Source organism: Anolis sagrei, chromosome 4, assembly GCF_037176765.1.
Source record: "Anolis sagrei isolate rAnoSag1 chromosome 4, rAnoSag1.mat, whole genome shotgun sequence".
NCBI lineage: Eukaryota > Metazoa > Chordata > Lepidosauria > Squamata > Dactyloidae > Anolis > Anolis sagrei.
In genome coordinates, this window is record NC_090024.1 from 128,033,232 (window position 1) to 128,049,080 (window position 15,849).

Consider the following 15,849-nt stretch of genomic DNA (forward strand, 5'->3'; position numbering starts at 1 on the left):
TTCATAATAGGAGATATGTTCGGACAGGTAATCTGGGCCAGAACTATAGAGGGTTCCATCTGTCAGCTGCAAAAGGCCACCCTACTCAGATCTGCACTTCACACAGTTCTATACACATGGGAAGTGCCCGACATGAGATTTAATAGAAAAGCCAGCATAATGATCTTGTTTGCTGTATACTAATTTGTTGTGTATATAGTAATAATAATAATAATAGCAGCAAATGTAATAATTTTAATTATTACATTTGGCCCGGCCATCGTTTTTTAAATGCTGTATGTTGTTATTGTTATTTTTTATTGCTTATTGTGTATTTTTTGTTTTTGAGTTTTATTTTAACTGTTTTGTATTTATTATTTGTTATCGTTTTTGTTTATTGATGTGCTGTTGCCTTGGCCTCATGTAAGCCGCACCGAGTCCCTTGGGGAGATGGTAGCGGGGTACAAATAAAGTTTTATTTTATTATTATTTATTATAACCCCAGGGTCCACTCAGTTCAACCTGTTTCTGCCATGCAGGAAAAGACACAGGAAAAGCACAGTCAAAGCAGCAACAGAAAGGCCTTGTAGATTGCACTATAGGCAGTGGCGGAGAGACCCCATAAGCATTTGTGACAGAGGAACATCATAGGCCATACCATTGGTGGCAGCAGAGAGACCTCATAAGCCATGCCATTGGCAGTAGTGGGGCTCCACAGTCTGCATGCCTTCTCCATGGATTTAGACAATTCACATTCCCTGTAATGATTAAGACAGTTGAGGACATACAGTTATGCTGCAAAGCAAGGAGGCAATTCCTTGTAAAGCTAAGGTAGCAATATATTTAATTCCTTTGTTTTTGTGCAACTACTTGTTCATAAGTCATGACACAGAAGTTGAGTAAGCCGCCACAGAAAGGGTGCTTTAAGGGCTTTGGAGAAGTCAATCCCCCACCCCATGAATCCTTTCAAAATGAAAACTGATTTGGACATTTGAGTCTTGTTCACAAGAAGGTTCCTGAAGGAAGAGAGGGGATGGCTAGCCCTCTTCATCCCCTCCCCATTGTTTTGCCCTGGGAGCCATGCTGCAGCCTTATATATCATCTTTGCTAGGGGCTAGATTGTTGAGGCTCATCTATATCTATGCAAAAATCCAGATTGGAACAGAAATGTTCTGGACTAGCCCTGAATTCTGTGGAGCGATTTAGATGCTCCAAACCAACCCGTCATATGGGATGGGGGAGTCCACAGTTGGGCTGAAACCAGTTTGGCTTCACCAGACTATCATTCTTACCTGTCCTGTGTTACCCATCACTATAGCTACCAGCATGGGGAAAATGGAATGGAGCAGAGCCGTACTGTGTCTGTCGCTATGGTAGCTGGCTTGAGAGCTCCTGAGAGCTTCTAGCCATTGTTGAGAACCTTTCCTGATGTCAACAGATGCACACAGCAATGGTCAGGAGCTCTCCAAAGCTCTTCAACCGGCTGCCATGGTGATGGACACAACACAGCCCACTCTTTTTTCCCTGTGCTGCCAAGTACAGGGAAAAGAGGGTGACAGAGTTGGCCCCTGTGGGCAGCAGAGTGGTTTGCTTTGGAGCCAGTGTACTCTTCAACCGGCTGGCAGTTTGTTGTCTATACTCACCCTGCAATGTGGGGCTGCCTTCTTTGTTTAAATTGGAATTATACCAGCTCAGCCTGGTTTACCTTGCATCGTGGACTTCGACATAATATGGACATCCATGCTAGACTTTTGATCCACTTTGGGCTAAAGGACCAAATACATTAGCTGCAGTATCATCTGTTCTGAAGAATTTCTCCTTTCCAATTTTCATTAAATTCTCCCCTCTAAAAAGTGAAGCATCAAAATTCCTTTTAAGCATATGAGCACAGTTTTAGAAGCAACATTAGGTTTTAATTCACATTGTTATTGTTTTTAGTGTTGGCCTCTTTTGAGTTTCCAATGGTAGAGAAAAAGTGGGATATAAATATATAATAACAACTTTTTTTTTGTTTTACTGGTTAATTGATTTAACACCTTGCTTCGGCCAGCCATGTAGTGATTTTTTTCCTTGATCACTTGTGATGTTCTCCAAAAATAACTTGCACTGTCATCTTATTTAGTGTCATAATGAGTAAAGTGTGATAAGAGGTAGGAACTCTGAACATGATTGCTGGCCTGTGTTCAGAGTTCTCTCCTTTCAGGATATTTCTGCTTCTTTTCAACTCTGGAACATGTGATGAGCTCGGTGCCTCTCCATGCTTGAAAAGAGGCTGAAGTGTCCTACCAGGGGAAAATTTCTCAATGTGATGAGGTTGATTGCCAGAGTTCCCTCCTTTTAGGACACTTCTGCCTCTTTACAACCATGGACATGCATGATGGCCAGAAGTAGTTTAATTCATATGATGAGGTCAGTAACTCTCCATACTTGAATCGACGCTGAAGTCTCCTATGACTTGGAAATTTCTCAATGTGATAAGATGGTGAGTCAAAAACTATTGTTCAGTCAATAAAGGCAACAGATACATGTTTGCTAGGACAAGCAATGTTTTGTTGGGCTAAAAAAAAAAGAACCAAAAAATAGTCATAATACTCTGGCCTTCCCTAAAATGAATGATCTGGTTATTAGATTCTCGATCCTCCATTTTATTAATAAATATTTACTACATAACACAGAGTCAATGTCTAAAAGGCTAATTGATCAATTATTATTAGTATCTTGCTTATCCCCCTTCTTATGAATAGGATCAACCACACTGTTTGTAGCCCACTGAAATTATATATGTATTGTTGCCTAGGCATCCCCTGCCACGTGTTGCTGCGTTTTGTATTTGTATGTGTGTGTATATATATATTTGTGTATATGTCTATATGTGTGTTTGCATTTATTTATTTATTATAGGGTTTTGCACATGCATTGTAATTTTTGTGGGTTTTTTTGCTTTTTAAGTCTCTTCTGCTGTGTTTTTCAGTGTTTTTATGAGTTATGGTCACTCATTGGCCTGATAGGTGTCTTGTGTCCAAATTTGGTGTCAATTCGCCCAGTGGTTTTTGAGTTATGTTAATCCCACAAATGAACATTACATTTTTATTTATATAGATTTGGCTAAACACTTCGACTAGTACTGAGGTCCACCACTCAGGAAAATATTTGAATATTTTTGAAGGTATCATGTTTCCACCTAGGGCTTTGCTCAGAGCAAGAGCTCTAATCAACTTCTTTGACACACACAGGAGGCCAAGAAGGTAAACAAATCGTTTAAGAAACAATAGAAATGGAACCCAGCAAGGTTGATGCTCCTAGAAGGGTAAATTGTTCTTGCATGTTTCTCCAGTTCCACAAAGAAATTGAAAAATGGTATTCCATTAGACAAGTAAAATGAAAGGCAAATAGCACCCAAACTCTGTTGTGTATTTAGCCCTAGTCTGGTATTTGTAATCCCACTATAACGTGTAAACTAAATCAAATGAATGCTTTCTCTCTTTAAAAAATTGCTGCTAGCAATCAAAAAGAAAAAAAAGATAAACAACAACTCATCACAGTTGTGTGTTGTGTTCCTTCAAGTCATTTTGACTTATGGCAATCTATCAGGTTTGGGGGGGCGGGGGGCAGTGATAGCATTTGATGTATAGTATATACATAGTATATTTATAGTATATCTTTTCCCCACAACATAACACACTTCTAGTCCAAAAAGAAAGTGATGGAGATTTGGTCCCATCTTTGCTGGAAGAACACAATAAATACACCTGTCTTTCTTAATGTTTGGGATTTCATTTTAATCAATGTAGTAAGGTTATCCATTTCCGCGTGTTCGTTCTGTTATTTTTGTAAGCTAGTCATCTTGGTATGGAATCATTGAATCTTTCCATCTTTGAGCGTAGGTGATTCTTGCTGTTGTTATCATGTAGAGCAATAACCTTTCACATTTTCTATCTCATTGTTCATTGAACATCCCAAGCAGATAAAATTCAGGTTTCATTTCAAATTTGACTTTAATCATTTTTTTCTAAAATTATATGTATTTGTGCCCAGTCATATGTATCTGGATCTTTTTACATGACTGCCAAATATGATTAAAAGTGCCCTTCTTTTGTCTGCATGTCCAAGTGTCACTAGAACTATTTTATACATCTTAGAATCCTTTCTGGTGACAGGTATCATCTGTACATAATTTTATTTAAAATTATTTCAAGTCATTACACAGTGTAAACTCTTTGTCTAGACTATTTCCCATTGTTCCATTTGAAATATTGTGCCCATTTTACCATACAATCTTTCACCTGTTCTTCCTCCATTTCATATTTTAACAAGAATTTATACAATTCCACAATTAAGTGAACATCTCCAGAGTCTAAAACAGTTTCAGGTTTGAGTTTATCAGTAACAAATCCAAATACGTTTTCATCCATTTTTATCATTCTACTAAGTGTCTGTAGGGATATCGGGTAAGTTTTCAGACAGTAGTTCCTCTCGTCTTTATTCTATACTGTTCTTTATTCAACACCAACATGTCTTCATAAGCCAATTTCTCTTTCAAGGCAATTTACTTTCTAAACAGAGCTTCATGTGGAGAACACAACAATGACTTTCTGCTGTAAGGTCTTTCCTTATACTTTCCCCATACATTTAATAACTATCTCCTTGTATAATGTTATTAAAATTAGAGACTGCCATTATTTTATCATGCAAGAGTTAGGCATGAATCCCAAATTTCAGACCTTCTCCTTTCAGTTATAGTAGACATTCATTTCTCAAGAAGAACCAGTTCTTCAACCAAGTCAAACAGCATCCATGACAGTATGGTTTGAGACAAGGCAGACCTAGTCCTCCTCTTTACTTATTGTCTTGTAGTACTTTAGATCTGACCCTTGGTCTTTTCCCTTGCCAAATAAATGTTGATAGGTCTTTGTATCATTGCCTAAATGGAATGTCATTCAGTATGATTGGCAAGGCTTTAAATAGAAACAGCAACTTTGGTAGTACATTCAATTTATAGTTGAAATTCAACCCATAAAAGATAACTGTACACCTTTCCACCTATTTACATCTTTTTAAAAACTTCTTTCCATGTTAGATCATAATTATCCTTAAACAACTTCAAATTTTTAGTAAAAATGTTTATACCTAAATTTTTAACATTTTGTACAATTTGAAAATCCAGTTTCTCAGATAAGATTTTCTGTTCCATTTTTGTCAGGTTCTGGAAACAATGCCCCAAATTAGCACAATCCCTTTACAACATGAAACTCCCGTGGGAAGCTTGTGAGGAAATGGCAGAGAGCAACCCACCCCCTATTGATTGATGAAATATTTCTGTAACCCAGTGTAAGCCTTAAGCCATTTGTGGATTTCTCATGTTTGCTTCTCATATACCATCTTGATTCATAAATCACATGTGTCCATTCATGAATTTCCTGCTTTCATTGATAAAGCCAGAGGTATGTGCTTATGAGGTTCAGCATATAAGTTTCGGTCAGACTTTACCCATTAAAGATTTTAAACATTTGTAAATACTCACTGTATACACAGGATGCTTCCCATTGTGTTTATCCAGTCTTGACCATTAAATCATTCAAGGACTTATTTGCATGTTGCCCCACCACATTCCTGGAGTTTGTGCCCCTCTAAGGAGGTGGATTAACAGACGAACCGACACTTTGAATTAGCAAACGGCAGTTTATTAAAAGTTCCCACCACCTAGAGGACCAACCATGGAGGCCCGACTGCTTCTCAACCAATCAGGAGCTGGTACAGGTATTCTGAATAGCTGACAATATGTATTAAAAGTGCCCTGTATTTTCCATTGCTTTATGTCAGAACTTTGAGCAGTAGCTCTACTGATAGCCTCTTTTGTCACCCATTTGTACTTCTTTTTAGCTTCTGGCTACTTGGTACACCAAACTTACAATTCTTTCAGGTGTCTTTTTTTTTTGTCGTGTCAGGAGCGACTTGAGAAACTGCAAGTCGCTTCTAGTGTGAGAGAATTGGCCGTCTGCAAGGACGTTGCCCAGGGGATGCCCGGATGATTTGATGTTTTTATCATCCTTGTGGGAGGCTTCTCTCATGTCCCCGCATGAGGAGCTGGAGTTTGATAGAGGGAGCTCATCCGCCTCTCCCCGGATTCGAACCTGCGACCTGTCGGTCTTCAGTCCTGCTGGCACAGGGGTTTAACCCACTGTTAAATCACATAACAGTGTTATGTTGAAATCACATAACAGTGTTTTTGATTGTTTAGTCCACTCACAAAAATATGCTGTTGCATTCTTAAAAGAAATCTGCTTAATAAAGATTATTATTTTTGGTTAGCAAACGAGAAGACTGGTAATTTTCCCAAGCATTACCTAAAAGTTCTAATTCACCCACTCCACTAAACCAGCTCCTCAGTAAATGCCCATTCCCTCAGGATCTAGTCTTGGTAAAAACAATTAGCATTACAATACAAGGAGGAAACATATCAACAGAGGGAAGGTTATCATACGAAAAAAATTAAATTAAACGAGACAAAAGCAGAAGTCATTAAGTAATGAAACCCTTGAAAATCATATTTAAATTATTGAAATAACTTATCAACACAAAATATGATGCTTGTTTGAATGTGTGTGCAGCAGATATAATGGGCACCTTTCCAAATTGGCTTTGAAGTTACAATACGAACAACACAATCAGGCAACATAATATGAACCAATCAAACACTTCTCAGTGCTTAATAACATTAAGGATAAATTATTGATGATTTCTCACAGGGAGGTAATTTTCTTTCTCCTTTTGGGAGAGAAAAGAAAATGAAAGCCAGTGTCTTATGGGTCTCTCTAATAATGAAAGCAAGGGTAAGTCAGCTTCATTTCCTTGGTTCGAGTCTTCAGTTCCTACCCAGTGAACAGTTGGAAAGAAAAAATGACATTAACGGCAAAGAAAATGTGTATTGATTTATCCAGGCAGCTTAAATTGATGCTTATTTTCAGAAATCCCATTTATCTCAATGGGAGAGTAGATCTCTGGAAAAGGCAATGTTCTCTCACCTTATGCTCCTTAAAAATAGTCTGATAATGACTCACAGTAGTCCTGCTCTAAGAGAAAGTACATCATGGTTTCACACACATTAATTAACACAACGTGAAATGCAGAGTGAATTGTTTGTTTGTCTATGTTTATGTTTGGTTTGCCCATATATCATTTGTATGCTCAGTGTTCTAGTCAAATTCCCATGTCTAAAATAGACTCTGTACCATGAAGATGGGTGCATTATAGTTGGCTGCATGGCAACTTGATTGCTCCATCAGGTGGCCAAAAAGTTTTCATTGCCTTGAAGTAAACAATTGCCTATTCTCAGATACCGAAAATTTATCTTGCCACCCCTAAAGGGCACACATGGAGTGTCACTCATTTCTTTTACACATAATAACTGTCATGAGTACACTTTTGTTTATGAGAATTGGCCCTGCATCTCACTCTGGTTGGGCAGCATCCAAGAGGTACCATTGATTTTTATAGGACAGTTGTTACATGTTTGCAGAGAGTGTCTTGCTGGGCTTCCACAATAGTATTCAAGACAATTGTCTTGTCATGGAACAGGAAATTAATTTTCCTCCCATGTTTTCAGGAACTGATGGTGCTCTCTGAAGCTGATCATGCTTTCTACTGCTATGTAGAAGGAGCATGAAGCACTTAAGCTGAAGCCATGCAGCCGAATAACTTGGAGCATGGATTTTACTATAGTTTAAATATGACTTATAAGAGAACAAGACCTTCATCTCCACAAAACCATAAGTGGCTAGGAGGTGCAAGAGGATCAAGAGAGAACCAAACCCTATCTGCAAGGAATGAAAGGATGTGTCCATGTCTGAACGGAAATTTGTTGTAATATTTCAGGAGAGCAGATTTCCCCATCAACAAATTGCTAAATGTGCAACATCTATTGGTCAAAAACACATTATAAAGAAAATGAATTACCTTTTTGGTTCAAACTAAAGTCCATTTAGTTCTATGTTATGTTTCCAGTAGGAGTCAGCAGGATAACCAAGATGTACAACAACCAAGATGTACAACAATCATTCATAGACTCACGCTTCACATGAGTCGACAAATTTATTTATTTTATTTATTTACTATGCTTGTATACCACCCTTCTCAGCCCGGAGGCAACTCGAGGTGGTTTACATTTGGCAATCAATGCCCCACAAGATAAAATACAGTCAAAAACAATTACATATAGTATAAACTGCATAAAAACTATAACAATACAATACAATACAATAAGCCTTTATTGGCATAACATGGCAGAGAGTATAAAACATAGTACACGTAATAAAAAGGGCTTCTCGTTTGCTACACATTCAGTTTGCAGACTTCATTCAGGAATCTTGCCACTGAAAGGCAGCAGCTAAAGTCCTGGCAATTTAAAAGCAAAATCACTTTGTCAGAATCGCTGCGGTTCTTCAGTGAATCTATGGCTTGTGTTAGCAGGCTGGATCTTAGCTCCTGGTAGAGTGGACAGTGCAGGAGAATATGCGGTATGGAGTCCAGCTGTCCTGTGCTGCAGAGGCAGACCCTCTTGTCGCTCGGGAGGCCATTGAGTCTTCCTCTATGGAGCGGCGATGGCATGATGTTAAATCTAGCCAGCATGTAGGCTCTTCTGCAAGAGGGGTCGGTGAGCTCTGCGATGTAAAAGGCTGGATTTCCCTGTGTGTATGGAATTGCCAAGTTAATAGGTGAGCAGGATTTGTTTGCCAAGCTCAACAATTGGTTGTGGTCCCTTTCTAGCAGCCTCCTTTTGATGAGGGTAAAAATCTCAGGAAAAGATAGTAAAGTCAGGAAATCGCTGTCGTAGCCCACTCCCCGATCTTTGCTAGGACAGTTGAGCACCATTTGGAGTGGTGGAGTTCGCTCAAGGTGAGTTGAGTCAGAGAGTCGCTGGGACTTTGATAGTGTATAGATAGCCAAAATTTAATGACGATTAGCCAGATAGTAGCCTCAACAGAATATTGCCCAGATTCAAGACAAAGAACTGCATACGGGACACAGTTGGGGGCACCATATAGTTTGTGGAGGAATTTCGAATGAAAAGATCTGATGGCGCTGTTATTGGGGGTTAACCAGATGGGTGCTCCATAGAGAAGTTGTGACATCGCCTTTGCTTTGAAGACTTGCAGAGCTAGAGGGATATATTGATTACCCCTGGAGTGGAAGAACCTCCTGGTCGTACTGCCACTTGATTTGGCCCGGGCCAGTGTATATTTTAAATGGGTGGACCATGACAAGTTGTTGCTAAACCAGAGACCTAGGTATTTGAAATGTTTTACTTGCTCAATATAGTGGCCCTTTATCTTCCAGACTTGTCTTTTGTTGCTTTTCCCAAACCTCCTGGTTTTTGGTTTTATTGAAGTTCACCTGCAGTTTGTTCGTCTCGCAAAAATCAACAAATTTATGCAGGAGTCTTTTTAAGCCCACATGAGAGAGGGATAATAGGGCTGCAAAAGGGGGACATTCTTTGGGCCAATCTTGGGGCTATGCCCGTCAACTTGAGCCAGGGCTGTAGGGAGATCGTGCAAAAAGATGTTGAAGAGGAGTGGGGCTAGTACGCACCCTTGTTTGACTCCCTTTTGAACCAGGAACGGGTTTGACAGGCATCCCCTGTGGTCTTTCACCTGGTTTTGGTTGTGCAATTTCTTAATCAAGAAGAGGAGTCTTGGGTCTATGTTGAGGGCTGCTAGTTTTTCCCACAACTTTTCTCTATTCACAGAGTCAAATGCCCCCTTCAGGTCCAAAAAGGCCACGTTTAGCTTATTAGGGCAATTTTTTGAGTATTTGTTGGCTAGGTGGGCCAAGATGTGAGTCTGGTCTAATGTCGCTTCTCAGCCTTTTGGCTAAGATCAAGTGTAGTATAAAAACTATAACAATAAACAATTAAAATAATAAAATACAGTTTTCAGCATCTCTTCATTAGAATCATTTTCCATTGCATCGTCCTGTTGTTCCATGAGTCTCAATTAATCATACTCCTATATACTTGTCAATGAAGCGTAGAATTTCATTGGCTTTTCTAGCTGCTGCATCACATTATTGAGTCCTGCTCAGCTTATAGTCTGTTAAGATTCCTAGATCTCTTTGACATAGACTTTTGCGTAGACCTTAATGTGTTTTTAATATGTTTTTAACTCCATGTTTTAATTGTTTTAATGTTGTTACATTTTTATGATCTGATTGATAATTTTATGTTATGGTTCCTCTATGTTAGATATAATATGTATGTGAGGCATTAAAATTTCCCATAAATACCTTAGAAGCCACTTTGAGTCCTCTCCTGGGGTGAAAAAAGTGGCAAACTAGTGAAGCAAATAAATAAATAAATAAATAAATAAACTGTTTTCAAGCCAGGATTGTATATTGGTGCATTCTATTTTTATTGTCTATGTATAGTACCATACATTTATTCCTGTAGATATTCTATTTGTCTTGAAATTTTCTCAGATCCCACCACCTTCCATTTCACCCTTCCATCAGAGGTGCTCCACCATTAGATCACAACTCTCCTCCAAGAAAACATCTTATGTATCTGTTTCTAGGCTCTGCCTAGTTACTAGGTATTTCATAATACTTAAGAGTGATGGTTCAGTGTGGTCTCTCATGGATCTTAGAGGCATAAACTCTATCTCCCCCAGAACGTTTGAGATGGTCAGCCTTGCCACCAATCTTTCCCTCTTGAAACTGGGAGAGTGGTCACCTCCTTGGACCTCCAAGATGCCTACTTTCACTTCTGTATATGCCCATAGCACAGGAAGTACCTTAGTTTCACAGTTGGATCCAAAGTGTATCAATAAAGGTTCCCTCTGACCTTTCCCCAGTAGCCACTAAAAAGCTACAGCCAATTGGTATAAGAGCATATGGATACTACAGGTGGTAGACGCCATCCAAGAAAAGACACTCCCATCCATTGCTAAAGAGCAAGAATTGTTTTTCTAAAATGATTGCTGTTTAACTCATCAAATTTATTTCAACTTATGATGACCTGAGCAGAGCTACTGATAATCACAAGACTTAGAAGTCTCTCATTCAAAGAGTGCAAGACCTCCAAGTCCTGCAGTTATCAGCAGCTATACTCAGGTCTTGTAGACTTGGACAGTGGGTTTTTTTTTATTATTCTGCCCATCTATAATTCAATCTTCCTCTTTTGCTTCTGCCTTTTACCCTGCCAAGATCTATGGTGTTTTCTAGTGAGTCATCTGGTCATAGTCCCAAGCTTCATTCTACACATGTTCTCTTACTCTTATGTGCAGATGATGCTGTCTTTATCCAGTACTCACCATAAATGCTTAATTCATTGCTCTGCCAATTATTGTGAAATAAATAGATTGGAAATTAGCCTTGTTGAATCCAAAATTCTCATTTTTGCCAAAAAAAGTGGAAGCCCATATCTTGGCAGATCAGGGGTCACAAAATTGAACAGGTCAAATATTTTTGATACCTTGATATTTACTATAGATATAACCTGTCATGGTTCCCACAGCGACAAGTAGTAATGGCTTATGTAGATAGTAGATACCAATATTGCAGCACTATATATAGTTTTTTCTACAGCAAAGGTAACCAATATATCCCCACTGCTCTCAAAGCTTTTGAGGCTAGGATTGGTTCTCTGTTACTGTATGGCTCCCCTATTTGGATTTCTGAAATCAATGAATAAATTAATATACTATTTTTTTATTTATCCTACCCTGAAGGAGACTCAAGGCGGCTTTACATATAGGCAACTGTTCAATGCTTTTGGACAACATACCGTTAAAATAAATTTACATTATAATTTAAAATTAAAATTAATGCACATTAAAACATATAAAACATTACATTCACTGTTAAAATCATGTCATTCTTGTATTCACTATCAAAATCATGTCATGTCATACTACACTCCAAGATTCTCTGGAAATGAATGGGGCTCCCTAAATGTGTGCCTTATGCCATTTTATGCATTGATATGGGTCAAACCACTCTTGAAAGCTTGGCATGGATGAGAGCTATAAAATTCAGGCTGCATATATATTTTCAAGCTTTTTTGTTGATTTTTTTTCAAGCTGACCCCGGTAGCTATATTCCCTGTCTATTTCAAAATGGTATTCTTTGATTCTCAGAAAGATCAAAGCAATTGGCCTCTCTTTGGAAGCATTCTTAATGCTCATAAATGTGGAAGCCTGCAAGTCAGTCAAAAGCAGACTTTTGTATCTTGACTTTCATAATCTGATTCTTACAGCAAAAACAACTTGTTCCCCTACCACATCATTAATTCCATGCAAGTGTGGCGTTGTGGCAGCTATCTTCACATTTCGATTAATCCCACCCAGAGGAGAGCTTTAGTGACTGCAAGATGTAATGTGTTCTCATCAGCTCTTTTGGATGGGAGAAAAAGTGGAATGTTGCAAAAGGCTTTGTTCTTGTGACTTGTTCTCTTGGGAAACACTTCATCATTCTTTTTTTGTTTGCCCCAAATATGAAAATATATGGATGAAATACAGGAATTCCATTTTTTCAGTGTTCTCAATGGGAGAGCCCCTGGTGGCGCAGTGGGTTAAACCCTTGTGCTGGCAGAACTGAAGACCGACAGGTCTCAGGTTTGAATCCGGTGAGAGCTCGGATGAGCTCCCTCTGTCAGCTCCAGCTCCTCATGTGGGGACATGAGAGAAGCCTCCCACAAGGATGGTGACACATCAAAACATCTGGGCGTCCCCTGGGCAACATCCTTGCAGACAACCAATTCTCTCATGCCAGAAGCGACTTGCAGTTTCTCAAGTTGCTCCTGACACAACAAAAAAAAGTGTTCTCGATGGCAAGGGTGTTATAAAATTCCATATCTTCTGAACAACTCTGATACATTCTTTTGTGAGACTGTTGCAATTGTATCCTTGAGATTAGTACTTTTTTAGGATGTTTTCTTTTTATCCATGACTTCCTCTTGTGTTGTGATTTTGTTGTTGTATGTCAGTAAAGTCTATGTGTATATAGTGAGTCATCTTTTCTCATGATATGGCAAAAGTACAGCAGTCTCAGTTTAGTCACCTTGGCTTTGAGAGAGAATTCGGAATTGATTTGCTCTAGGACCCATTAATTCATTCCTTTAGCTGCAGAACTCTTCTTTAACACCACATTTCAAATGAATTGATTTTCTTCCTATCGGTTTTCTTCTTTGCCCAGCTTTCACAAGCATACATAGAAATTAGAAATTCAATGGAATGGACATTTTAACTTTAGCATTCAATTATATATGTTTACAGTTCAAGATCGTATCTCATTCCAGTATAGCTACCCATCCTAGTCTTCTTCTGATTTCTTGGCTGATTAATGATCCAGCCATAATGAAAAATCATTCACTATTTTAATGTCTTCATTGTTAGCTTCGAAGTTATTGTAATCATCTGTGGTTTTTATTTTTTGTTTACTTAAAGTTCAGTTGTAACCTTGCCTTTGCACTTTCTTCTTTAACTTTCTTCAATTGTTTCAAACCTTAGCTATTTTCTACTAACGCAATGGTGTCATCTATATCTGAAATTGTTGATCTTTCCCTCAGTATTCATGTCTCCTTTCTCCTATTTTACATATGATATGCTCAGTGTAGCAGTTAAAGAGATAAGAAAGATAGCTTTGCCTCACCCAGAGCTGAAAGTGTGGGTGTTCGTTTTATGTGTGTGTGTGTGTGTGTGTGTGTGTGTTGGGAGGGGGATGGAGAAGGAGCAATGAAATCTCATATCTGTTTCAGAAGCAAAACAGTGCAGCCAGAGACTCATTCTGTTGTTAATGTTCCCCTGCTCTTCATAGATTTACTGAATTATTACTGGAAGACTATGGGCATAACATGTTCCTGGTGACTCAAGCCACACAGAGCATTTCTTTTTCTGTTACATAAAAATCCTACAATATTGTTAGTTCAACAGGCAGTGCTTGCTCTGGTCACTTTAGTTGATCAATGGATGGATTTCAGTTCTTTTACACTGCACTAGAAAAAAAAGAAAGAAAAAAGAAAGAAAAGAAAAGAATGTACTTCATTTAACTGGATGAAACTTCAAACTTCATTCGTCCTTAGCTGATTTGTGTACTAGGTTTTTTTTATTGTTTATCCAGAACAGTTTGGAGTGAGCTTTACATTTTTTGACAACTTGCCATAGAGGTTGTTCTTTTTTTAAAGGCTTATGTTTGTTTAGTGAAATAATTGCTTTATCTCTCATAAGTTGTGTTAAAAGTTCTGAGTATATTTTAAGCCACAAAGCCCATTACATTGCTTCAGTTATTTTACATACACTACATATTTTTAAATGGAGATGTTATTATGCAAGGCAAGCACTCAGTGCTGACTCTTTTCTTTGAACTTTTAAAGTTGTTGTGTCTATATGTGTTTGAAAAATCAACTTGCATTCTACAATAATAGGCTGCAATTGGAAATCTCCTCCAGGCTCATTCAAGTGAAAGACAGGGAAATGTACCCACAGCCCATCATTTTGTTCCACATGAAGCGTTTCTTCTTTGCTGCTTCTGCACATTTACTATGTTATCAGTTTGACATGCAAAATTTAGTAAGAAAATCAATTCACAAGGAAATCAGCACAATCATCTCCTAATGTCTGAAGATCAAGTTGCTATTTTAAAATCCCAACCTTTCAAAAGATAGTAACTACTCTCAGTGCCAACTTTAGTAGTATGGCAAAAATTATGCTACACTATTAAAGTTTAGTAGTGAGGGCACAAATACCTCCCTGTCACATTATTTCAAAAGGCCTAAAATGACCTGAACACCAAATTTCAGCATTTAAGCTGGTGTAGAAATACCTTGGCAGTCACAAGGTACATGTGAACTGCTACTTTTCAAGCAAAGAATGTGTTGCACTCCAGGCTTGGAAACACCTATGACCACTGCACCACACAAGAGTCCAGGAATATAAGCAAACAGTTAATTGTAATATACATAAAAGCATACAAAAGCAGGAATAAGAAAGGACACTATAATCCAAAAAGGTTTAGCAACAGCTGATAACCAAACATTAATCCAAATGTCTCATTAAGTTCCAGAGGTGACAAATAACAACCAGAAATCCAGGTACAGGATAAGTCCACAAGCAAGAAGGTATAACTAGTAAAACTTGAACAGGACTACATGAACAGGAACATAAAAAAACTTCCAGAATAATAAAATCCAAAACCAAGGCTTGACTTGGACCAGCAACAAGAGAACTCAGGCTTAGCTTTTCACTCTAATGCAGCGTTGCCTGAACTGCCCTTAAGGGAAACAATTGGTTGTTTAATATACACCCATGAAAGCATTACGTCTCCCGTTAATTTTCTCCACAACTTTCCCAAGTAATCTCTCAAACTGATGTAATCTATTTTCCACTCTGATCTGTAAATGAAGACTTTTGTTGATTTCGGTAGCCACAGGTGGTTTCTCATGGGAGCTCTCCTTATAACTCAGCTCTTCACTCGATTCCATGTCTGCAGTTGTTCCTTCTGGCTCCTCTAACTGGCCTTGAAGTCCTGCACTTTTTGAGCCAGTTTTCTCACAGAGAGAACCATCATTTCCTACACCTGAATTTCCCAGACTTGAGGGCCCATCACTTTGTGCCAAAGGAAAGCTCACAATTCTCGCTAAATCATAAGTTAAACCATCAGCCTCTGGCTGATCTACAACTGAATGAATGACCATACCTTATCTTTTAGAATTTTTCTGGTTGTGCATCTAATGTTTTGTGGCAGTAAATCCCCTGTACATTCTAAGCTAAACCTTAAAACATGATCCAAAGTAGTATGGATAGTGTTCTGAAGTATTGGGTTTTATAGTACTGTGGATTATGGCAGAACTTAGAAACAAAATATACTTTGGTCCCTTTCTGT

At 38.4% G+C, this 15,849-nt stretch overlaps 1 protein-coding gene and 1 pseudogene across 2 annotated transcripts in view; both read left to right on the plus strand.

The window, feature by feature from the left end:
- The window catches only part of ASTN1 (astrotactin 1), a 361,917-nt gene that overhangs the window by 66,543 nt on the left and 279,525 nt on the right, over nt 1-15,849 (plus strand). The window lies entirely within an intron of this gene.
- LOC137097037 (U2 spliceosomal RNA) lies at nt 9,826-9,919 on the plus strand (annotated as a pseudogene).